The sequence below is a fragment of the Lycium barbarum genome, chromosome 11 (genome assembly GCF_019175385.1).
Source record: "Lycium barbarum isolate Lr01 chromosome 11, ASM1917538v2, whole genome shotgun sequence".
Classification (NCBI taxonomy): domain Eukaryota; kingdom Viridiplantae; phylum Streptophyta; class Magnoliopsida; order Solanales; family Solanaceae; genus Lycium; species Lycium barbarum.
The window spans coordinates 107,292,049-107,317,268 of NC_083347.1; the positions used below are offsets into that span (position 1 = coordinate 107,292,049).

General features: G+C 39.8%; 1 long non-coding RNA gene and 1 other non-coding gene across 2 annotated transcripts; both read right to left on the minus strand.

Annotated features, from left to right (window-relative positions):
* Positions 1-4,856: 4,856 nt before the first annotated feature.
* Positions 4,857-4,960, minus strand: LOC132620597 (small nucleolar RNA R71). Its single transcript, XR_009575038.1, has one exon. It is a non-coding gene; the product is annotated as a small nucleolar RNA R71 (small nucleolar RNA).
* A 12,341-nt stretch (positions 4,961-17,301) lies between these two features.
* Positions 17,302-24,644, minus strand: LOC132619128 (uncharacterized). Its single transcript, XR_009574523.1, has 2 exons — positions 23,948-24,644; positions 17,302-17,500 (listed from the first exon to the last, which is right to left on the minus strand). It is a non-coding gene; the product is annotated as an uncharacterized LOC132619128 (long non-coding RNA).
* Between the last annotated feature and the right edge of the window lie 576 nt (positions 24,645-25,220).

A 25,220-nucleotide genomic window follows, 5' to 3' on the forward strand; every position in this document is an offset into this window, starting at 1 on the left:
TTCACATAGAATACTTAGCTTTGGAATCTTAGTCATAGAATCGTTCCGGTAGTACTTATCGTAGGCATATCCTCTCCTCTAGCATCATTGTCATCATTATCATCATGGAAGTCTCCTCGTTAGAGTAGTTATAGTACTTATCATTTGGTAACGAAATCGGGATCAAAGGATTCCCTTGGATTTAACTTCTAGTAAGTCCAACAAGACCATAAGGAAAATCCGAGAGTAATGGGCCCACCTCGGGTCGGATGAGGTAGCGTATACTATTTGCATATGTTACATGTCATAGCGTTACTTGTGAGGGTTCTAGGGTAATCGGGTCCCATTTGTGCAAGTTCTAGGGGTTTAGGAGGTCTTTCCATCATTTTGCACTTTCTAGTTCAATTCTATTGAACAAAAAGGAGAAAACTTTAGGTGCGGATTCCGGGGAACGGAGTTGTCCCCGAGGCTCGTACCCAACTTATTACAGCTAAGACATGCCATAGAAGGAAGGGTGAAGCCTTACATACCTCTTTCCGCTCCTTTTGCTATTCCGAATTCACGTTGCAATCTCGTCAAAATCTTTCTTCTTCAACTTTTCACTTGACCACAACTTGACAACTTGTATGATTATGAATTTTTCTTGCTTCAACAACCACTCCACCTTGTTAAGGAACCTCTAATTAGTAGAAATTGATTTTTGAAGGAATTATTTTATCAATTTTCCTTGGAAATCTTTCTATGGCCGAAGGCCTTGAGGGTTTTGCTCCTCCTTTCTTTTGTTTTTGTTTTCTTGAATTCTCTAGAAGTTTATGAGGTAAAGATGACTTAGTCATCTCTTATAAATTACCAATTAAATCCCACATGGGCTTGGCCCAAGTCCATGGCCGGTTGGGCCTTGTCCATCTCCTTAAAAATTTCAAGCCCACTTATTTTTGGGCTAGTTCTTGTAATTCATGAAACATTTTTCCAACTTCCAAATTTGCCCTTCGTCTTTCTTCCATATTCCCACGAGTCATATTGCGAATTTCCCTTTATGCCCTTGACCTTCCTCATTAATTCCACTTCTAAATTTTTCATAAGCAACTCACATGTCAAACAAAATAAAATATGGCCTTGCTTGTTGTCTTCCCGCGATTGTCTTCAATTATACGATTATACGAATTGCGGGATATAACAACAATAGACAGCGAAATCCTTACCTTCCATAGGTAAGGCTAGGATCAGGGTTGTAGTCAAAAGAAGTTTGACCTTTTGGAAGCTCTCCTCACAATCATCCGTCCACCGGAAGGGAATATCCTTCTGAGTCAATCTGGTCAAGAATGAAGCAATGGCAGCAAAACCCTTCACAAAGCGACGGTAATAACTGGCCAAACCCATAAAACTACTAATCTCAGTAATCGTAGTGGGCCTTGCCCAACTCCTCACAGCCTCAATCTTTTAGGAATCAACCATAATCCCCTCCTTGGACACCGCATGACCTAGGAATGCTACAGACCCCAACCAGAATGCCACTTAGAAATTTTAACAAACAGGCTATGTTTCTTCAACAACCCAAGAACAGTACGAAGATGGCTATCGTGCTTCTCTCTACTCTTGGAATATACCAAGATGTCATCAATGAACACAATCACAAAGGAATCAAGAAATGGTCTAAAGATGCCGTTCATCAAGGTCATAAATGCAGCCGGGGCATTGGTAAACCCAAAAGACACCACTAGAAAACTTGTGGTGGCCATATCTCGTCCGAAATACTGTGTTCGGAATATCCTCCGCCCTGATCTTCAACTGGTGATAGCCGGAACACAAATCAATCTTCGAAAACACCGAAGCACCCTGAAGCTGGTCAAACAGATCATCAATATGAGGCATAGGACAATTGTTCCAAATAGTGGCCTTGTTCAACTGGTGGTAATCAATACACATTTTCATGGTCCCATCTTTCTTCTTCACGAATAACACAGGAGCACCCCAAGGGGAGACGCTAGGTCTTATGAACCCCTTGCTCAATAAATCCTGCAATTGTTCTTTAAGCTCCCTCAACTTGGCAGGTGACATCTGATATGGTGGGATGAAAATGGGACGAGTTCCCGGGTCTACGTCGATACAGAATCAATATCGCGATCGGGTGGCATACCCGGCAGATCCGACGAAAATACCTTCGCAAACTCGCTCACAATAGGGATAGACTCAAGAGGTGGAGATGCAACAGTCGTATCAGGAGCATGCGCCAAATACGCTAAACACCCCTTGCTTACTAACTTCTTCGCCCGAAAGAAGGAAATAATCTTCTTTGGAGCGGGACTAGGAGTACCTCTCCACTCCAACCTAGGAATACCCGGCATGGCTAAGGTAATTATCTTGGCGTGACAGTCCAAGATCGCATGATATGGAGAACGCCAGGACATACCCAATATAATATCAAAGTCCACCATATCAAGGATCATCAAATCTACGCAAGTGTCATAACCCATAAAAGTAACCAAACAAGACCGGTAGACTCGATCAACAATCACAGAAGCTTCGACCGGAGTAGACACATGAACAATTTTATCTATGCTATCACAAGGAAAATTCCAACCAGCGGCATGAAATGTAGATACCTACGAATAAGTGGATCCAGTATCAAACAATACAGTAGTTGACTGACCCAGAACATAATTAATACCTGCTGTCGCTGCGTCAAGGATCTCCAGCTGGAGGCCTAGCTGCTCTAGCTCTCGCGGCCTTAACTCTCGCTGCACAGTTAACGATGGCCTGGAATGAAGGGCCTTCGGCCTCAAGATGGACACATGGCAGCTGAAGAGGACCATCCAACCCACTAAAAAACCACCGGATCCTGCCAGCCTCCGTCGGAATCAAGGGGTAGGAGTAATGGGCAAGATAGAAGAAGGATATCGCATAGGTAGTAACTGGCATGCCTGATGTGCCCGAAATTTATGGCATATCCAAGGCCTTTTTACGAAAAATTTTACTTGTTTTTAAGCAAGCTAGTGTCTATTTAATGTGTTTTTAGTGCATTTTAGGTAACAAATCAAATTTGGAATGAAAATAGTTAAAGTGCAGAAGTGGCCGTAAACTCAGTATACTTACCGTATTCTGAAATACAGGCCATATTCCATAGGCGTATTTAAGGATAAGCAGAACCAGAAAGGCATGTTAAGGAGATGGTGAAATATGAACAACTTTTACGGACCATATTTCAAAGCGTATTTAACCATTTAGGCATTGGCAGAAAGTTGAAGTTTTGAAAGTTGAAAGACGACTATACAGAAGACGGACTGTAAATCAAAATACGGTCCGTATTTTAGGAGGTTGCAGTTGCTCAAGTCTTGAAGGAAACCCTGGTTGTAAACTGGTTTACGGTCGGTATTTCAATATACGGATCGTATTTTGTGCCGACGGGGACCAAAGTGCAAATTTATAACTTTTACGTTTCAGAACCAATAAATAGTCAATGTAGGGTTTTAATTGTGATCAGTTATTATTTTTTGACTTTTGGCTTAGCACATTAAATACTCTCTTGGTTTTGAAGATTCATTACATCAATTCTAGTATTATTAATTCCTCTTCTTTTCCAAAGTAAGCAATTATGAATCCTTCAATTTCTTATTTCTTGTCCTTTTTCATGAGTAGAAAAATCCCCTTACTAGGGCTGTGAACCCAATGATGAGTGTTTTGTGAATGGGTTTGTGATTGATATATGTATAATAGATTGTTAGGGTTTATTTATTCTTCATTCTTCATTCATAATTAATGGTTGCAAACATTGATTAAAGCCATAAATCTTGATTTGTTTCGAAAAACAATTAGGGTTTGGTAAGAATAAATAACAAGAACTCGAAGCTTCAAGCTTTGTTTAATAAATTCACTTAGGAATAAGAAGAATTTACTTGACATAGTTAACCGTTCTTCATATTACTTTCTTATATTTGGAAAAATCATAGAAAGAAATAATCTTTATTTATTGGAAAATAGTAGGGATTCACATAGAGGTTAAGTGCATTCATATAGCAATCCATTAGAAGTATATCAGGATCAATACCCATGATCATACACCCTATCTAATGGGGATACAACCTTGGTTTCTTTTATCCTAAATTACACTCCAAAGAAATTAGTTAGCCATTAGTCCTACACAACCAAACTTTTACAAAAATCATTGGATTAAGACATTAGACCTAAATTAAGCATTCCACGCGTTTAGTAAACTTTTCACACCATATTCTCTGTGGGATTCGACCCCAACCTTGTTGGGTTACTATGTTTGATATCGTCCGCGTTATACTATTATAGGTGTAATTTGAGCGTATCAAATTTTGGCGTTGTTGCCGGGGAATACGGTTTTGAAATTTCTAAATAGTGTTTGCTTTGATTGAAGTCTTTTGCTTATTCCATCACACCTTGTTTGTGATTCTTTGTAAACCAGGTGAACATGAATTAGAATCAGCAAAATCAACGTGCTAGTAACCAGGGGATCGATTGAATAATCGGGCGAATGAATCAGATGAAGAGAATGTTTTCGCTAATCTTATTCCAAAGGTGGACTATGCATCTGCTATTGTTCATCCTCGAGTTGGAGTTGCAAGCGTGAAAATTCACTCCTCTCTAAACCTGTTGTTGAAGCTTGAGGGATACTTTCAGAACTCTACCGAGAATGACCCTCAACGTCTTTTGCAGAATTTTTTGGATGTGTGTCATAATCACATCCAAAACAACATTTCATAAGATGCTATTCGGTTGAGGTTATTCAAATATTCTTAGCTGGAGATGCAAGAGCATGGTTCAAGAAGCTGCTCCGAAATTCTATGACAACATGGGCAGAGATAGTAACAGTGTTTCTCAAGAAATGGTACCCTCCTACCAATAAGGCTGAGATTCGTGACAAGATATATGAATTTAAGCAGCGACCGGGGGAAAAATTATGTGAAGCTTGGGAGAGATTCAAAGAGTATTTGCAGAAGAGTCCGAACCATGGATTTTTGGAGCACATATTAATGTAGAAGTTCTACCGAGGGCTGGATCTAGTGACACAATTAGTTGCTAACAATGTAGCTGATGGTTGTTTCATGAACAAATCTTATCGATGAGTGACCAACATACTTGACAGGCTGACTACTCACAATCAGGCTTGGCACTTGAACAATGCTGATGTTGTGCCTTACGGTAGTGCTATGATTCAGAATATGGTAAAGGAGAATCTAGATACCCAACAAACATTGGCTGAGCTTGCAACAAATATTTCCTTGATAACAAAGAAGTTTGATGAGACCCAGATTAAGAAGGTGAATGTTTGTGAGGATGATGCAGGTATGCCAAAAGGGATGTACCAGACCGAAAAGTGTCCGTTTCATGAGGGACCTCCTATGCAGGTTGAAGATACTAACTATGTGAATAACTCTCAAGGGGGTTATCAAAGACAGAACTACCAAGGTGGTTGCCAGAATCAGAATCAATGGAGACCTCAGCAAGGTCAAGGTGCTTATAACAACTCAAGGAACTACAACAATAATTATGGTGGTGCGAACCAAGGGAGCTACAACAATAGTAACAATTTTAGGAACAAGAGTTCTAATCCATATATACCACCAAAAGGGCAGTGAACAGAGCAAGGTAGTTTGAAGGTTGAAGCAATGCTTGAGAAGATTCTAGCAAATCAGTCTAAGTCTGAGAGGACTTTATCTAGGCTGACAGAGACAGTGCGTTCCCATACAATGGCTATTCAGAAGCTCGAGTCATAGATGAGGGATATTTCTAGAGAGCACCACCCTCCTAAAAAGGGAGGACTTCTGAGTGACACTATTTAGAATCTGATGAATGGGGGAGGCGGCGTATACCGTGTGTTTTCCATCACTACTAGGAGTGGTAAAACACTCCGAGGGGCTGATAAGAAGGTTGTTGATCTTGAGCCGATAAATGTAGAGGAAGAGGTGTAGTCTGAAGCACCAATGATTGCTGATGAGAATCTTACTGACAATAAGGCCGTTGATATTCGAGAGACTTTGAAGTAGGCTGATGACAAGTGCAAGCAAATTGTAAAAAGGGCTTTCCGCCCTTTGACTCAGCTTTTCAAATCTAAACCATCCTTTCCTCAGAGGTTGGTGAAGATGAAGGAAGATGCTAAGTTCAAAATTTTTTATGATCAGTTGAAGCAGTTGTCTCTAAAATTTCCTTTCTTGGAAGCTGTCAAGGAGATGCCAGGTTTTGCTAAATATTTGAAGGACCTGCTGACTAAGAAAAAAATGGTATAACATGAAATCGTGAGTTTGACTCACACTGTGAGTTCCATCATCTCAACTACTACTGTTCAGAAAAAGGGAGATCCTGGGGCGTTCACCATTCCTTGTTCTATTTGGTACCATGATTTTTCTCGTGCTTTGTGTGATAATGGGGCGAGTATTAACTTGATGCCACTTGCTATATACGAACAATTAGGTTTGGGGATGCCAAGGCCAACTACTATGAGGTTACAGATGGCTGACAGGTCTATCAAAAGGCCTGTTGGTGTGGTTGATGATGTGCTTGTGCGGGTTGGTGAATTTATCTTACCCGCTGATTTTGTGATTCTTGACTGTGCTGTTGATCGGCACATTTCTATTATTCTAGGGAGACCTTTCATTTTCACAGGGAGAGCTCTGATGGGTTCGGAGAAAAATGAAATCAAGTTCCGAGTCAATGATGAAGAAGTTACTTTTCAGGTTAGCAAGGGGATGAAGTTACCAAGTGCTTACGAGAGTATTTCGGTAATTGATTCGTTTGATGTTGTTGATGAAGCGGTGGATATCAAGATGGAAGAAGAAAGTTTGGGTGAAGCTCTAGCCGGTATTCTTGTGAATTTTGATACTGAAGACACGGAAGGTTATGTGGAGACAGTTAATTCTCTTGTTGGGTTGGGTTCATATGCTTACCACCCAAAGAGGCTAAATCTTGATTTGAAAAATAGAACAACTCCTCTAGCAAAGCCTTCGATCATTGAGCCACCTAAGTTGGAGCTTAAGCAGCTCCTATCATATTTGAAGTATGAGTTCCTTGGTTCGAACAATACATTAACAGTGATTGTTTCAGCCCTACTAAATGAGGAGCAGATTCTATAGCTTTTGGAGGTATTGTGTGTATATAGGCGTGCTATTGGTTGAACCATTGCAGATATTCAAAGAATTCCATCTGGAATCTGTGAACATAAAATCTAGTTGGAGGAGGATAGCAAGCCGAGTATAGAGCATCAAAGGAGACTGAACGAGAATATGCAAGAGGTAGTCAAGAAAGAGATCATCAAATGGTTAGATGCTGGAGTGGCTTACCCTATTACTGACAGTAAATGGGTGAGCCCAGTCCAATGTGTTCCTAAGGAGGGCAGCATCACAGTGGTGCCCAATACAAAGAATGAGTTGATCCCGACAAGGACTGTAACCGGATAGAGAGTTTGCATGGACTATCGCAAGCTCAACACTGCCACATGCAAGGATCACTTCCCTATGCCTTTTATTGAATAAATGCTTGATCGGCTAGCGGGGAGTTCTTATTATTGCTTCCTTGATGGTTATTCGGGGTATAATCAGATCAACATCGCTTTGGAGGATCAAGAGAAGACGACTTTTACGTGTCCTTATGGGACGTTTGCATTCAGTCGGATGCCCTTTGGGTTGTGTAATGCACCAGCCACTTTTCAGAGGTGCATGATATCCATCTTCTCTGACATGGTAAAGGACTTCTTGGAAGTGTTCATGGATGACTTCTCTATTATGGGTGATTCGTTTGAGGATTGTCTTGGCCATCTGAGTCAAGTGCTGAAAAGATGTGAGGAGACAAATCTTATGCTAAATTGGGAGAAGTGCCACTTTATGGTGAAGGAAGGGACCGTCCTCAGTCACAAAATCTCTGAAAAAGGAATTGAGGTCGATCAAGCGAAAATAGATGTGATTGCAAAACTTCCTTCAACTATCTCAGTCAAAGGTGTCCGAAGTTTCTTGGGACATACTGGGTTCTACAGACGCTTCATCAAAGATTTCTCCAAGATTGCTAACCTGGTGTGCAAGCTTCTTGAAAAAGAGGCTAAGTTTGTGTTTGATGACAAGTACCGGAAGGCGTTTGAAGAGTTAAAGGAGCGCCTCACTACTGCTCCTATTATTGTTGCTCCTGATTGGTCCTTCCCTTTTAAATTGATGTGTGTTGCTAGTGGTTTCACGATAGGTGCTGTGCTTGGCCATAGGGACAATAAAATTATGCACCCAATCTATTATGCAAGCAGAACACTGAATGCTGCCCAGATAAATTACAGAGTGACGGAGCAAGAGCTGCTTGCAATAGATTTTTCTTTTGAGAAGTGTCGGGCCTATTTATTGGGGTCCAAAGTCGTAGTATACACTGATCATGCAACATTGAGATACCTTATGGCGACGAAGGAAGCAAAGCCGCGACTAATCTGATAGGTTCTATTGCTGCAAGTGTTTGATTTTGAGGTGAAAGACAGCAAGGGTAGTGAAAATCAGGTTGCTGACCATCTCTCTTGGCTTGAAGAAGCTAAGAGACCTTCTGATGAGGTAGATATAGATGATGCATTTCCAGACGAGAGGGTGTTGGCTGTGTCAAATGAAGTGGCGCCTGACATTGCTAATTATTTGGTGACAGGCATAGTTTCAGAAGATATCAAAGTTTACCAGAAAAAGAAGTTCTTGCGGGAGTCTCGTCAATACTATTGGGACGAGTCTTATTTGTTCCGAACATGCACTGACAATATCATTCGGCGTTGTGTTCTCGAAAGTGAAGTGATGGCGATTCTAAAGGTATGCCATGACTCTCATGTTGGGGGTCATCATAGTGGTAATCGAATTGCTGCTAAGGTTCTTGAATGCGGTTATTATTGGCCGACCATATTTCATGATGCCAATCTATTAGTGAAGTCTTGTGATCAATGTCAGAGGTAAGGAAATATAGGCAGAAGGCAAAAAATGCCTATGAATTTTGTGATGGAGGTAGAAGTGTTCGATGTCTGGGGGATTGACTTTATGGGATCCTTTGTGAGCTCTGGTGGCATGAAATATATCTTGGTTGCTGTGGACTATGTGTCGAAATGGGTAGAAGCGGTGGCCTTACCTAATAATGAGGCCAAGAGTGTCATGGGGTTCCTCAAGAAGAACATATTTACTCGATTTGGTACTCCGAGGGCTATAATCAGCAATAGTGGGTTCCACTTTTGCAATAAAGCTTTCGCGGGATTGATGGAGAAATATGGTGTAAAATATAGGGTGGCAACACCTTATCATCCTCAGACAAGTGGGCAAGTTGAAGTATCTAATCGGGAGATCAAGAGTATTCTAGCAAAAACGGTGAATGTAAATAGAACTGATTGGGCCCGCAAGCTCGATGATGCTCTATGGGCATACCGGATTGCTTTCAAAACCCCAATTGGGACTTCACCCTTCAAGCTCGTTTTTGAAAAAGCTTGTCACTTGCCGGTTGAACTTGAACACAAGGCTATGTGGGCGTTGAAGAAATTGAATCTGGATTGGGTAGAAGCGACCAAGCCCAGGCTGTTTCAAGGCATATGAGAGTGCAACACTATATAAACAGAGGATGAAGTAATATCATGACAAGAAAATCCTGAAGCGAGAATTCTACAAGGGTGATCCTGTCTTGCTGTTTAACTCTCGGTTGAAGTTGCTACCAGGCAATCTAAAATCTAGGTGGTCTAGTCCGTTTGAAGTGGTGGGTGTTTCACCCTATGGGGCGATTGAGTTGAAGTTTGGAGATGGAACTCGGATATTTAAGGTGAATGGGCAGCGGGTGAAGCACTATCACAGGATGGTTTCGGGAGATAGAATTGTTGACCGATATCGGTTGAAACACCTCGGAACGAACACTGACCTGGTGTTCGCAGATAAGGAGTGAATGGGTACCACCGTCGTTCCGCGACATTAACTCAAGAGCTCCTTGGGAGGCAACCCAGGTGTAATGTTTATTTTCTTTTGCTTGTTTTTGATTGCATATAGGGTAATGGTTGTTTTGGTGCAGGAATATATTGCAGAAAATATTGCTGAATAGCAGATAAGTTAAGTAATAAGAGAGACTGTTTTGCAACATTGCAAAATACGCCTGCAGTTTACGGATCGTATTTCACAATACGGCTCATAAAACAGGGCGTATTTAACAATGCCACAAAATAGTAGCACTGTTTTGTAACATGAAAGATTACGACCATGGAATACAGACCGTATTTCAGAATAAGGTCCGTAAATCTGATCGTAGTCCTTCATGGCACAATATAGTGTATTACCCAAAGAGATATCTCTAAATACTGTCCGTAAATGACTTTATGGACCGTATTTAGAAAAAAAAATTATAAGGGCATCAATCAACTAAATTACGGGCAGAGAGAAAGTAGACATGCCGTTTTAAATTCTATTTCTCATGATTCCAAACCATAACTCCCTCCTTCCACCACAACCCCACGACTTTCCACTACAAACCTATCATCTTCCAACTCCTAAACTCCATAAATACACCAATCCACACTCTGAAATCCATCCACTCTCACAAAATTAGAAAAAAAAATCCCTAATCTCTCTGCCCTAGGTTTAATTGTTTGGTATTAAGTTGTTCTCTCAAATTCCTTCTATTTTCCATCTGTTGGTTCATCATTAAAGGTATGATTGACACTCTCCACTCTTATTTTACTCATTTGAGTATGAACTAGTTGGTAGGTGTTGATTAGACTAGGGTTTTGTGAAATTAAGTATGAACATGTCTTGGTTAATGATCTTGTGTGGGGATAATGATGTTTAAGTTTTTAAAATCTCTTAGGAAGTATGTTAATAAGACCCAAATGGGTTGGAGGGCATTCCACACCTTGGATTTCAAATTTGAGATTTTGGTATGCCCACCAATAGCATGACTGATGAGGAATTGATGAGAGTTTGGTAGAGAATTAGGTGAAGTCTGAGTAATCTAATCCCCAAAACAATGTGAAACCAGGATTTGCAATGAAATTCAACAACCAAAACATGTTCTAGGTCTGTAACTGTGTGATGCGAAAAACGATCTTAGTTTACGGACCATATTTCAGTTTGCCGTCCGTCTTTAAGCATTTAACCGATGGACAAAAAGGTCATCCAAAGAATAAGCAGTTTACGATCTGAGTTTACAGACCGTATTTCAGTTTACGGTCCGTCTTTTAAGTTTACGGTCACAGACAGAATATTGTTTTTGTGTATAGTTATTTTGTTTTCAATGATGGTTGTTGTTCCAAGGTAGCTAATAAGATGTATCTTTTGCAGGCATGGGTCAGAAAAAGAATGCCAGGAAAGCGGGGGCCCAACGCAAAGGCACGAGGAAGAAAGCGAACTCGGAATATAAGTTGAGGGATGAACCCACAAGTTTCGAGGAGGAAAATTCCTGGTCCGATCACCAAGAGGTTATACCGACACCCAAAGTCAGAGGGGCCCCTACAGAAGGCACATCCACGCCCCTAACCATGACACCATCTAAGTCCACGTCAGATGCCCCCCAGTCTGAAGAGGGGGATCATGACGCGGAAATATCAAGCAGGGGGGCAACCCAACAAATGGAGCAGGAGAGTGGCTCAGAGAAGCCAAGTCCTAGTAATGCTCTAGCTGATGGTACACCGCCAGAGGGTCATAAATTATCCGTCCGGACCAAGCGGCTGGAGGAAGAGAAACTCCGATTCTCGGTCAAAGGGTCAAAGGAATTGTATGATCAATGGATGGCTGGGACAGAAATTGGGGGACAGCCGCAGAGGAAAATATTTGAGGAGCGGAGACTATTTTTCGATGGTGTTTCGGCACATCCACAGCTGGACAAGATCGTCAAGAGGTATAAGCTGGATGCTTTCACTCATGAAGCAGGAGAGTATACTCCACAAATTGTGAGGGAATTTTATGCATCATATGGGGATATGTTGCTGTCTATGAAGAAGCCAAGTCGCGCTTGGCATCAAATACCCATATTAGAGAATGTGAGAGTCTGGAACTCCTTGGTCGATAGTTCCTCCAAGGCCATCAACAGAGTTCTATTTGGTAATGATTTCATGGCACCTACCGATCTGAGACTATACCTAGACAAGAGGGACAAGAAATCTGTGAGGGAATGGACTGTCGCTACTGTCACATCTGAGTCACATAAGAAAAAATGGACACATGATGGAAAAGTCAAAATTGCTAAGAGTTTCTTGTCGGCGGAAGCTAAGTTTTGGTGGACATTGCTTAGGTACAGGATCACTCCTACCCAGACGAACAACACTCTCTCCACCAGTCAGACAGTCACTATTGCCTCGTTGATGTCAAAGTACCCGATGAATATTGGAGAGCTCATTGCGGAGGAGCTGCATGTGAGGGCACACAAGCCCAAACAAACCATGGTATTTCTGTGTCTTATCACGAAATTATGTAGACAGGAAAGGATATTATAGCTTTCGCAATGGGATGACACCATCACAGCTGCCCATGTGGGAGATCGGAGGAAGAATAAGGTGCCAGGCAAGAATGACCAAGAGGCAGATCACCCCGGCGATGACGACGACACTCAATTAGAGTTGAGTCCGAGCCATGCTTATGGGACTGATCCAGTAGATCCCGATATTAGTGTTGCTGCTATTGAGACTGTTTCTCCCACTACAGGTGTCCCAGATACTGCGGATACATCAACTTCTGCAGCCAAGATAGGTGCTTCTGAGGTGAGGTCTCCACCACCACCTCCTGCCTTACAAGGCCCTCCTTCGGGGTCTGCCACTGTAGCTAAGTCAGCCGAGCCTGCCGATCTAGAGTTGGAGTTTCTTCACTTCAGCCATACTAATTACAGCCAGATTGCATTTAAGGCGATGAAGGTTGAAAGGCAAGTAGGGAAAATCTACAACAGTTCAAGCCGAAAATGGTGAAAATAGTGCAGCAGTTGGTTACAGAAGCTGCCACAGAGATTCGTGTGGAGTTAGAGATCAAGCACGAGGTGTAATAGGTTAGACTGGATAGTCTGGAGTCAAGGTTAGTGACTCGAGATCAGACCACACCTGGTGGGGAGTCTGTTTCGTTGATGAGTGAGTTGGAGAGGCTGAAGAATGAGCTTAAGGCGTCCAAAGCGCAAGGTACGGTAGCCGCACCAGTTCCAGCACTACCTGTCACTTTGCCTAGTATGTTTAAGGTGTTGGATCTGCTAGATTCTGAGGAGGAGGCGGAGGATACCGAGCCTCGTGTGCGGGATACAGGCAAGAGGGCCCGTGAGACATCTGAGGACCCCGAGGAGTTAGCTAAGAGGTTGAAGAAGACGGAGGAAAGGGAGTTGCAGGTGGCCATCCTTCAGTCCTTAGTTGAGCCACAACATCGATCAGGCGAATCCAGTAGCAAGCCGCCTGATGAGGCAGGCCAGTCATGAGATACGTACAACGCCTAGGGCGCGCAGGTACAACCTCTTTCCCTTGTTCTTATAATTTAGGCACTGGGGATAGTGCTTGAATTTTCTGTTGGGGGTAGGAGTGTTGGTTTTTTTGTATTATAAATATGTGTTTAGGAACCCCCTCGGCTTTTCTTTGCTAAAATTCTTTTCCTGAGGTTTTGTTTTTGTTGTTGTTGTTGAAACTGGCATGTTTAGGTTGTTGCTTAGGTAGAATAGAGTAGTTTTGGCTTATTTGGTATTGTTCTGTAACTCATGGCATGTTTATGGTTTGTTGTAAATTTTGGACCCCTCAAAAATTTTGAAAGATGCATACTTAGAACACCTTGTGATGACATGATTGATTCTTTGTATGACATTATGATTATTGGGGTGTTCTGTCTAATGAATGATTATTTAGAAGGTCACAGTTGTACATGATCATCCTGATGCCAATGTGTGTGTGAGCTATTAGTTTTGTTCTATTTATGCATGTATAATCTAGAACTTGCCTGGTTAGTCATGTTTGAATCTGATAGTTGGTTTGGTTGTGAGATGATCTTAGGCTTTCCTTGAATAAATAGTCACTTTGCCTATATAAGCCTGACCATTTGATTGAAAATATCCCTAGTTTCCCCTTTTGAGCCTGTTGACCTTTTTCTTGGCTAGCCAATAATGAAACCTTATCCTTTGTGAAATCAATCCATCTTTGCGCCCGTTCCCTCCTTAATGCTACTAGATAGATGAGGCAAAAGGCATGAGTTGGGAGTGAAATGAATGTGAAGTAGATGTTAAAAGAATAAGTTAGGGGTGGTGGAGTTTGCTAGTTGGGATTTGATGTGGTGGTTGAAAAATAAAACTGGAATAAAATTGAGAAAAGATTAACACAAAAAGAGAGAATTCTAAGTTGATTAGGAATAAAACCTTCTAAGTTGATTAGGAATAAAACCACATCGGGATCGAAAGCTTGAAAGAAATAAAAAGGGGTTGAATAAAGGGCAAATTAAGGTAAGGAGATGATGTAGTGATTCAAGGAGGATTAGTCACTAATATCCAAAAAGTATCTCACCCGTCCCTAAGCCTACATTACAAGCCAGAAACAAGTCCTACTGTGATCGCAACTGAACGAGCCTAGGAGGAAAGCATAGAAAATAAGGGCAAGCTTATGGTATTTGCATGTATAGATATGAATTTCTTTGTGAGTGTGAGTGTTTCTTCTCTTCTCGTTTGTCTTCTTCCCACTATTGTTGTAAATAGATGTGTTGGGACTTTCCTTGGTCTATGTGAGGGCACGCGGATGAGAATGGATCAAAACGAAGTGACCGCCTAAAGTAGCGTTTGTGTGCATCATAATATGTCCGATAAGGTAGTGTCATGCATTGAAGCATCATTGTTGGTCGTAGCATTCTTGAGTTTTGCATATTATTTGAAAATAGAAAAAATAGGGTAGTCCGTGAAAAACAAACAGTGAGAAGAGAGAACATGCATGTCGGTAGTTCAGAGTCAAAACCAATGTAGACATTATTAGTCTATGACATCTAGGTGGTAGATTGAGTCGTTGTATTGTATGGCTTGCTTGAGGACAAGCAAAGACTTTAAGTTGGGGGTGTTGATGTGCCCGGAATTTATGGCACATCCAAGGCCTTTTTACGAAAAGTTTTATTTGTTTTTAAGCAAGCTAGTGTCTATTTAATGTATTTTTAGTGCTTTTCAGGTAACGGAGCAGATTTGGAATGAAAACAGTTAAAGTGCAGAAGTGGCCGTAAACTCAGTACACAGACCGTATTCTCAAATATGGGCTGTATTCCATGGGCGTATTTAAGGATAAGCAGAACCAGAAAGACATGTTAAGGAGATGGTGAAATACGAACAGCTTTTACGGATCGTATTCCACTTTACGGTCCGTATTTCAAAGCTTATTTAACCATTTAGGCCTTTGGTAGAAAGTTGAAGTTTTGGAAGTTGAAAGACGACTATGCAGAAGATGGACCGTAAATAAAAATACGATCCGTATTTCAGGAGGTTGCAGTTGCTCAAGTCTTGAACGAAACCCTAGTCGTAAACTAGTTTACGGTCTGTGTTTTGAAATACGGATCGTATTTTGTACCGACGGGGACCAAAGTACAAATCTGTAACTTTTATGTTTTCAGAACCTATAAATAGTCAATGTAGGGTTTTAATTATGATCAGTTTTTATTTTTTGACTTTTGGCTTAGAACATTAAATACTCTCTTGATTTTGAAGATTCATAACATCAATTCAAGTATTATTAATTCCTCTTCCCTTCCAAAGTAAGCAATTATGAATCCTTCAATTTCTTATTTCTTGTTCTTTGTCATGAGTAGCTAAATTTCCTTACTAGGGTTGTGAACCCAATGATGGGTGTTTTGTGAATAGGTTTGTGATTGATATATGTATAATGGATTGTTAAGGTTTATTTATTCTTCATTCTTCATTCATGATTAATGGTTGCAAACATTGATTAAAGCCATAGATCTTGGTTTGTTTGGAAAAACAATTAGGGTTTGGTAAGAATAAATAACAAGAACTCAAAGCTTCAAACTTTGTTTAATAAATTCACTTAGGAATAAGAAGAATTTACTTGGCATAGTTAACCGCTCTTCATATCACTTTCTTATAATTGGGAAAATCATAGAAAGAAATAATCTTTATTTATTGGGAAATAGTAGGGATTCACATAGAGGTTAAGTGCATTTATATAGCAATCCATTAGAAGTATATCAGGATCAATACCCATGATCATACACCCTATCTAACAGGGCCACAACCTTGGCTTCTCTTATCCTAAATTACACTCCAAAGAAATTAGTTCGCCATTAGTCCTAAGCAACCAAACTTTTACAAAAATCATCGGATTAAGACATTAGACCCAAATTAAGCATTCCACGCGTTTAGTAAACTTTTCACACCATATTCCCTGTGGGATTCGACCCCAACCTTGTTGGGTTACTATATTTGACATCGTCCGCATTATACCATTATAGGTGTAATTTGAGCGTATCAATGTCCTCCTGATGGCGATCTAGGAACTGACTTAACGCTCGTCCTTCCGCGAACGAGGCACGTACCGCTCTAGAAACACCCTCATAGAACTGCTCCCAAGTAAGTGGATGCGCACACACTGGTCTGCTAGCAAGGTAGTCCCTCTACCATGCCCTCGCGCCATCGCGAAATTGATGGATAACATAGAAGACTCCGAGTATCCGTAATCCCTGCTATGTGAAGTAGCTTGTGCGTGATCATGATAAACTCGTAGGCATCCTCGCTTGGTGTGCCAATGAAAACCGGTGGAGCCAACCTCATGTACATCCTCCAGGAAGGCGTGTCGCGAATCCTCACCATATGTGAGGGAAGAGATAAGAGTCAGAGACCAATTTGATCTTTCCAGATACCAATTTGATATAAGTAGCACGAAGGAAAGAAAGAAAGTGAGATTTCCTAAATGTCCTATAGCCTCCCGCACATAAGTATGGAGCTCATCGTATCGATCCGCGAGACTCTACTAAACACGCTCTTGTATTAAAGACCAGGTAACCTAGGGCTCTGATACCAACTTGTCACGACCTAAATTACCTAAATCGTGTGGGCATATACCTTCTCACCTCGATAAGAGAACCATCAACCTAACAATGAATAAATACATAAAAGCATGAAAATTAAGCAACGGAATAGAACAAATACGTAAGTCTCACGATATATATATATATATATATAAATTACCTAAATCGTGTGGGCATATACCTTCTCACCTCGATAAGAGAACCATCAACCTAACAATGAATAAATACATAAAAGCATGAAAATTAAGCAACGGAATAGAACAAATACGTAAGTCTCACGATATATATATATATATATATATATATATATATATATATATACACAGAAAGTGCGGAATGACGATAAACACCCCAGGGTCTAGTCTGAATAACACAAGAGCATCTAAAGGGGAATAATATAATCTGGAATACTAATACATAAAGTGTCTATGTCTCTGAATAGAATAGGACATAAAGATAGAAAGTCTTCAAGGCAGTGGACGACCATGTTCACCCTGGAAACTCGAGAGAAAGCTGAAGCGACGATCCGCCACACATCACGGAAGTGGATCCAACCTGATACTCTGCATTCATAAAAGAATGCAGCAAGTGCAGGTCAGTACAAACAACGGTACTAGTAGGCATCATCAACCGACTAAGAATAGCTAACACAATTCAGATATATAAGCAGATAAGCAAATAAACCAGCAAGTATAAGACAATGCAATCAATTCCAATTATCCGTCATCACCTATGTAGAGCATCTAATCCCAAATGTGCCAAGTCTGAAGGTATCCAATCCAAGATCACAATACAACACCAAACATCTCAATCAAGTCATAATGCAATGCAATGTAGTAATGGTATGAATGCAATGCAATGCCAAGCAAATAAGGTGTACACATGTGCTCCGGACAGAAATATCAACGTCCCAGTAACACAACCCAGTGTGACTCGCGAAGTCTAAGTGCCACCCGTCCCGAATCTTTGCCCAACAAACAGACGGGACCCCGGATCTTTGCCCACGGGGGCTTCTCACCGGCACCACTTTGGGGGACCCGCAAAGTCTATGCACTCACTCAATCCACAATTTCGAAATGAACATCGGACTCTCATCTCACTCAGTCAATTCACGATTTCGAGACGAATATCGAATATCGAACACTCACGTCACTTAAGTAATACTGAGCCCAGCTCATCAAGTATCATCAATATCTCAATAGTGTATCATAAAAATAAGAGCGCGTCCAATGTATGAATCACATCAATAATCATGCTCAATATCAGTAGTACGAATAATAAGTATGCCAACAATATATCTGAATCACAATACCAACAATGGGTATGCCAATAATATAACCAAATCACAAGTATCAATAGTGGGTACGCCAATAATATATCCTAGTACAAATACCAACAGTGGGTATACCAACTATATCATAATCAAGAGTGATAAAATAGGATCCAATATCTACCAACGACTCGTGGTATCAAGACGGCACAATCGAACAATCAAATCACACATAACGGGGTGGCTAGCCCCAACACACAATAGGGCCCAACCTAAGGCAATATCCATCCCGACTTCATACCCCAAGGTTCATATGCTATCTCCGACAATATAATCTAAATATGTTCTTTGCTATACGAAGTCTCAACAAAGGTCAGTCATAACCTACTTGGATAGCCGAACCGCAACACCAACAACTCACTCTTTTACCTTACCTTTCCGCTGAAATTTAGAACCAAAGTAGTCTAAGCATAATCGAATTCTAGATTAGAAATCATGAAGAATGATACTAATATTGCTACTATTCAAATTAGGTCAATTCTAGCCCTAAAAATTGGAGAAATGGGCCTATAAGGGCAAAACGGGAAATTCGGAGGTAAATTATAAAATTAAGCACTAGGTGATCATAACCCAACCACTAATTACTGATTTAACTTAAGGATTAACCTAATTTCTGATTTCAAGCAAAAACCCCCCAAATTGGGTATAAACCCTAATTCCTTGATTTCGAAATTCAACGCTAGGAAAGCAAGATATATGATTAATAAGCTTAGATTCATCAAAATCTAACATAAACATCATCAATTTATCATACCAAGCCTACAGAAAGTGTTCATCAAAACTCTCTTCCAACTTCCATCACTAAGGGGTTATTAAAGGGATGGGGGAAATCAAAGATGATTATGATTTAAGGAAGAGTAAAGGAATAAGCAAGATTTACCTCCAAGAATCTCCTCCAAATGTCTCTAAGAGCAGTTCGCTCAAGCTCAAATATCGAGATGGAAAATAATGAGGGTCTAAGGGATTTTAACAATTCATTAATTTAACAAACTGCCCATCACCCGCTTTAGCGGCACTGGGACCGCCCCAGGGTGTCGCTTCAGCAGTCACTTGACTGCTTTAGTGGTGAAAGCAAAACGCCTTGGACCGCTCCAGCGGTACCACTGCCGCGGTGCTGGTGCCGCTAAAGCGGGCACCAGAGACCAGAAAACTTCCTAAGTTTCACAATTTGATCCATTTTTTTGACTAGTTTTCGAGGCCATTTGCTCACATACCATACACATAAAAACACATCCATGGCCTCGGAATTCCCACCGGAGGTCTCGTTGACCGAGTCAACCTCCGATTCCTTAATTCTATTTTCCCAACTCAAGTCCCCAAATGCATCTGATTGCATTAGGAACTGAACCAAATACACACCTAATTCTAAACGACCATCTGGATCTCTCGGAATTGAAAGAATTTCGAAAAAGTTTCGTTTACCCAAAAGTCAACTTTGGGTCAATCATTTTTCATTTGAAGCCTATATTTGACAACGGTTGCCCAAATCCGGTCTAGACACCTCGGGAAGCATGTCAATGGTCCCCTCCAGTCAAAACTGAGCTAATCAATTCTCAAAAAAGGGGAAAATGCTGAAAATACTATAACGACTTTGAGTTAATGAAGAATTGATGAAGAAATGACCCGCAAATCAATTTTGATTTGCTATAACTTTTTGGGTTGTTATGAGGTCGTTTTAATATTGTGTTATGGCTGAAAATCAGTAAGAATGGTTAAATATATTGTGGTTAATCTTGTTAAAAAGTTCTGGAAGGAAAGGAGTTTAAAATTATAGTTTGTTTAATCATAAATCGAGCTTGCCGCTCGTTGTACTATTGTTTGAATTTTTGGAATTGTTCTTACATTGTTGAGGGGATGAATAGATGGGATTGGTTGTTGATATTGGTAATATTATTATTTGGCACTGTTTTGGGTTTGTGAAGAAAGGAAATGTAGGGGAAGTGCTGCCCAATTTTTCGTAAGAGAGCTACTAGCTTAGAAATGTGTTTTGAAGTTCTTCCATGACATTAACCATAACTTTAATGTCTTAATGTAGGTCGAAGTACTCCGAGCAGTGTGTGTATATATATTGAGTCGTTGATAAGCAACAAAGGTATGTTAAGGCTATCTTTTCTTCCTCCTTGACATGAATCATATGAAAAGAAAGAAAGAACAAACATTATCCATAATGATTCCATTCTTAGAATGCTAGAAAGCTTATGTTTCTTTGGATTCCTGATGATGTTATTGCTTTACTTCCATGATTCTTAAGTTGAATTTGTAATCATTATTTCAGTAAAGGTAAGACATGTTGACGATGCTAGCTCCATAACGATATTCGGAGGTCACCGACCGTACGTCACTTCGAAAGGCCCAAAAGTTATTCCTATGAGTCATTCATGAATTGTATATATGTATATATGTATATATATGTATGTATACACACACACACACACACACACTTATTTTACCACCCGCAGCCACGCTATAGTTGGCTGGGTACAACACCCATTGTGTACACCACTTCAGTTGGGTACGGGTAACACTGAGCCTGTCATGGCCGAGTACGAATAACACCGAGCCTATATTATAAGGCCGAGTCCGATATTATTCATATACGTATATGACTTTCAAAGATGCATGCACATGATACACCCTTATAGGCACTCTCAGTTATATAGCGTTATACATATACATTCAGATGCTCAGGTTGTGTAACGACCCTTTCGGTTGTTATGAAAAATCTAGGATCTCCCTACCAAATAAAACCCTTCCAAGGATAGAATGAGCTAATAAAAACCCAAGTGTAGCAATCTAAGAACTGAAAACTTGGCTTGTTTGTGATTATTGTTTGATTGTATCGAGTCCATTGGAGGGTGACGCAGGAAATTAGATCTCCGTTGGGGATTCCGAGGCCACGGGTGAGTCTATATAGTGTGTTTACATTAACACACATGTTTTGTTTGTGTTTGTGAGGCCTTGGATGAAGTGTTTCGTGGTAGAGTGAAAACTGTGAAAATTAGCGAGCTCAATGGTTTAGTGATACCGCTGTGGTGGAAGAAGTATCGTTGCAGCGGGGTTGCTATAGCGGCGTATCTTTGGCCGTCGCGGATTTACCGGAAGTGGGGTGCGCTATGGTGGGTCTGTAGTCGCCACAACGAAAGGTAGCATTTAGTCTAGGTCTGCTACAGCGGGCCCTTGCCTGCTATAGCGAGACTGCTTCAGCGACAGAATGATCACTGAAGCGGTCGATGAGGACAAAATACCGATTTTTAAACACTTAGTTTCGAATTCTTTATTCATAAAACTCCAAAACAATTCTCAAGGATCACATATGGCGAAATTCTAAGGCTAGGGCAAGAATATTCTTGAGAGGTAAGTCTCAACCATTCCTTCCTTTATTACGCTTTCATGTCTAAGATTATCATCATTCTAATGGGTCCACAATGGTGAATTGAGAATAGAAATCCTAGAACGTAATAGACCTTCAATAGTTGGTGGGTTATGAATATTGTTACGTGATTAACATCTAAAGGCTTGGGTTATCACTTTCTAATCAAGAATTGAACTGTTAGAGACATGAACTAAGTGAGTTGAGACTTAGGGTTTCATAAAGATGGTAGCTTGACCATAGAAGTTGCTTGTAAGAGATAACTTGAATCAGTAACCTTATGAATTGATAGTTTAAGGTTGCTAAGACCAATGTTAGGATAATTTACACCTAATAAGCATTCACCCATTAGAAGGGGATAAAGTGTAAGGGTGTTCATTGAATTGATATTGTTGACTACAGTGATTGTGACTTATTTAGCATTTTAATTGCTAGACTTTGAGCGTTCCGAGGCATTACGGAAGGGAAAGGCCATCGTATAGTGATTCGCATTTTTCCAGATGGTCTACTTGAGTTAGACTTTGATTAGTTGATTGTATGTGTTATGAGATTGATAGGAGAAAGCATGTCTAGTCTTCGGGCATAATGTGTGGTTGGAATTTCTATATGCTATTGATTGTGGGATAATGTGGGCTTAATTCCATTATTCGTTGTGTTGTGATCTATATTTTGATGACAATTGTGGTGAGAAGTTAATATGATCTTCTTGACGAAATTGAGATACTACTTGATAACTGATCATTGAAAGTGATGTGACTATATATATATATATATATATATATATATATATATATATATATATATATTATCTGTTGCACCCTATTTTAACCGAAGGCTAAACAAAGCACAACTTATGGGACTCTAAAATAATTAATTATGTACAGAGTCGCCACCTAGCATTTAAGGTATACTAGGGTACCTATAAATTATTAATATATGCAGCTTAACATGGTCTACGAAAATAAGTGAGATTCTAGGTAAGGGTTCAAATTATTCCGAAGGGAAGGTGTTAGGCATCCTTCAGAATCCACAAATGTGGTTCCCGGTTGGACCAATTTAACTATTCGGGGGATGTGTAAAAAGGCTTGATTATTACTTACAAAAATTAGTAGAATTTAGACTAAAGAATAACTAATATGACTATTCACATAAATAATCGTGCAATATGTATTTTTTACATATGTGATATAATAATTACTTTTTTTTTAAAAAGGTTATGTGCAACTTAGAAACTTGGGTATGTGACAAAGGTATAAAAAGAAAATGGACATGAAATTATTTTGCACTCGAAGTGAGTTAACTAATTTAACTAGTTAAGTATGTACGCCTAATCAATTAATTATGAGAGTACATTCTAAAGCCTAAATATTGAGGCAAATCACCCTATTTATTCACTTAAGTGTGCTAAGCTATTGAATTAAAACTCTAGCGAAACATGATAACTATCAGAATATTAACTACAAAAATAATAACTGTCTAATATTAATTTATCTAAAACACATAAAATTTAAATCACCTAAGCAGATCATAAATAAATACCACTAGCCTACACCCTAAAAAGTAAAGTTTCACTATATTTTATGCTTGCATAATTTAAGAATGTAAAAAAAAAAAATATATATATATATATATATAAACAAAGAATTTAAGAAGCTATTTGAACTTCTTTGAGTGCCATCTTTCAAAAAATAACTTCAGATACATGCATGAGACTTAATAAAAAATGTTAGTAAGAAAATAAATAATTATCGGATGAATTAAAAAATAATAAATAAACTTAAAATAAAAATCCGTCTTTGTACATGGAAGGCCTTGGAAATCGACGGAAATTTCTTCATCGGCCATCTTTTCTGATTATTTGATTTTGGGATATAACGGACTGAGGCTCATTGGAAGAATCCAGTCCCAGGCAACGTCCGTCCTGATAATTATCCACAATTATATCCCAAAACAGAAAAGCATTTATTAGTACGAAAGATTGGGTTCTTCCAAATGAATGCTAAGTTACGGAGACAATGGCAATTAATGCACATATTATCTAATTCTTCCTTTTTCTAACAGCAGGCGCAGCTTTAGCACATTCCATATTATCGACAAATTTTCAGATCTATTGCCCCAAGACCTTCTTGAATTTCCTTTTGTTACAAGTTTCTTTAAGAGGTATACATTATCTCTACAACTATTTATCTCACTTTTCTTTTATATCCTGTTATTAATACTATAGCAAAAACTAATGATTCCAAATATTAGAAGTATTATGAAACCAATACACTAAACTACAACTACACCCACTCAGGTATGTAGGAATACCTCATTGTGCGCATAATACAATCCCAAACAGAAACAACAGGCGAACGAAGAAGAGAAGACTGGTGGTGTGGGTGCTTGCTGGTTGTCGGTGGCGATGGGTATGACGGGGAAAAGGGTTATTTTTTGTGGTGGTGGGCAGCGGTGGTTCACGATGTTTGATGGTGGCAGTTTGGTTGCTGGTTGCTCCGGTTCACCGGAGCAGCGAAGGAGACGAGGACGAGAGGGAGTAGTGAGGTTGTGTGGTTGCTGGTTGTGGTTTCGTGGTGAGTTTCTGCTGGAGCTCCGACGGAGGGAGTTCGTCGGGATTGGCTTGGCAGTGGAGAGAGGTGTTGCAGAGGGTGTAAAGGGTGACAAAATGGCGGGGCAATGGTAGTGTTTGGGGCGTCACTGGCAGTGGAGAGAGGAGGATAACGAAGGGGGGGGGGGGGAGAAGAACTGGAAAATGGGAAGGGATGTGTTTTGGAGCGTCGCCGGAGCTCCAGCTCCGGCGGGGAGGCGGCTGTGGAAAAAAAAATGAGAGGAGGGAAAATGTTTAGGGTTTCTTTTGTTGGAAGAGAGAGCCAAAAATCTGAAAATTAAGGGTGGTGTGTGTGTCTAATGTGTTGGATCCCATCATTAAATTAACCCCCTTTTTTCTTATAATATAAATAAACACCCCCTTTTTATGCCCAAAAATAATGAAGCCATACCCCTTTGTCCCTAACCCATCATCTCAATTAACTCTTTTTTTTAAAAAAAGAAAAAAAAAAAGAAGTGATGAGATCTTCACTTGACCAAATTTTACTCTGCGTTTAAAAATTAATTACTCCGATTTTCTCTGCACTGTCGGACTATATTAAAATATAGTTAATTAATACATGTATAAATAATAACGCAAATATAAAAATATAAATATTAATGTCTATGATATGAAATGTATTGATATAAAATTAACAAACAATTATTAATTGCACAAAAATGGTAATATTACGCTGTACATGTGCAAAAATAATAATTCTTGAAAAAATGGCAATAAATTGAGAAAATTCCTAAAATAATGATAATCATCAATAAATTCTTGAAAAAGTGTAAAAATGTGTAAAAATGTATTTCGTGCTCTTTAACGAATCAGGGCCCCCCAAAACGTTAATTTTAAGCACGTCGAGCCAAAATTAGGTGTCAACAATATCTATGTACCAACTTTTAGCTATGTTGTAGGATAGCAATGTACCAACTTTTTGATTGGCAAAAAAAACCCTGCCACCTCATAAAAATAGAGATATCTAGGGTCTTT